General features: G+C 46.2%; 2 protein-coding genes across 2 annotated transcripts in view; one reads left to right on the forward strand and one right to left on the reverse strand.

The window, feature by feature from the left end:
• T265_11252 (hypothetical protein) overlaps positions 1-790 on the reverse strand; it is a gene marked incomplete at both ends in the record, with an annotated part of 32,543 nt that overhangs the window by 9,359 nt on the left and 22,394 nt on the right. The gene's annotated exons all lie outside the window — the stretch shown is intronic.
• T265_11250 (hypothetical protein) overlaps positions 1-790 on the forward strand; it is a gene marked incomplete at both ends in the record, with an annotated part of 9,510 nt that overhangs the window by 3,656 nt on the left and 5,064 nt on the right. The gene's annotated exons all lie outside the window — the stretch shown is intronic.

The following is a 790-nucleotide window of genomic DNA, read 5'->3' on the forward strand; positions in this document are numbered from 1 at the left end:
GGTAAAATAAATAGAAATTTGGTAGTGTAGGTCAAGCCGCTCTGTGTCGAAAAGCCGAGAAGCACTGTAGAGCTGTTTCGATAGTCATCAACAGTGCGCATTTCACGAATTGCCAGTGAGAATCGGACGGGCAGCCTACCGTCTAGTAGTTCAGGGCCAAACCGTTCAGCCACGACTGGCCGATCAGCAGTGTGATTAAGTTACACAGGATGCGGTACCATTCATACATCAATCACGGAATCAACATCACGCGATGACTACCCAAGCAGCCATTGATTATGTGACAATGCGAATTCTGCGACTGGAGGATGAACGGCGCTCCGTCCTGTCCAAGGGCGAGTTAATCATACCGCTGATCAGCCACCCGTCGCCAAATGGTCTCGACTGAAATTTACGCGAATTCCGGCGACACCCATTCTCGTGTTCAGCTCCAGTTTTAAGAGACTTTAAGTTCCCTTTTAACCCACAGCTCCCTCAATACTCTGTCGGAAACGCTCCTTCCACGGATAAATGCGTGAGTCTATTTGTTCCGGTGTTTTGTGTTCGTTGATGTGGGTGAGGGACCACATGAAAGTGCGAATAACCGGTTGAGAGCAGTAATGACCTCAGAGGGTACGCCCACTCAATTTTGAGGTACGTTATTTTCAGTATTAAAGTCAGTAGAAGGATTTCAGGATAAAGCGTATCTTCAGTAAGTGAAGCGACATTCTCAAATCCAAGAAGTAACGATAATCTTGTATTTCAAAGAATATGACTCTGGGTTTGCATGGCTATATATAGATCGGAAGAG

Source organism: Opisthorchis viverrini (genome assembly GCF_000715545.1).
Source record: "Opisthorchis viverrini unplaced genomic scaffold opera_v5_467, whole genome shotgun sequence".
NCBI classification, from domain to species: Eukaryota; Metazoa; Platyhelminthes; class Trematoda; order Opisthorchiida; family Opisthorchiidae; genus Opisthorchis; species Opisthorchis viverrini.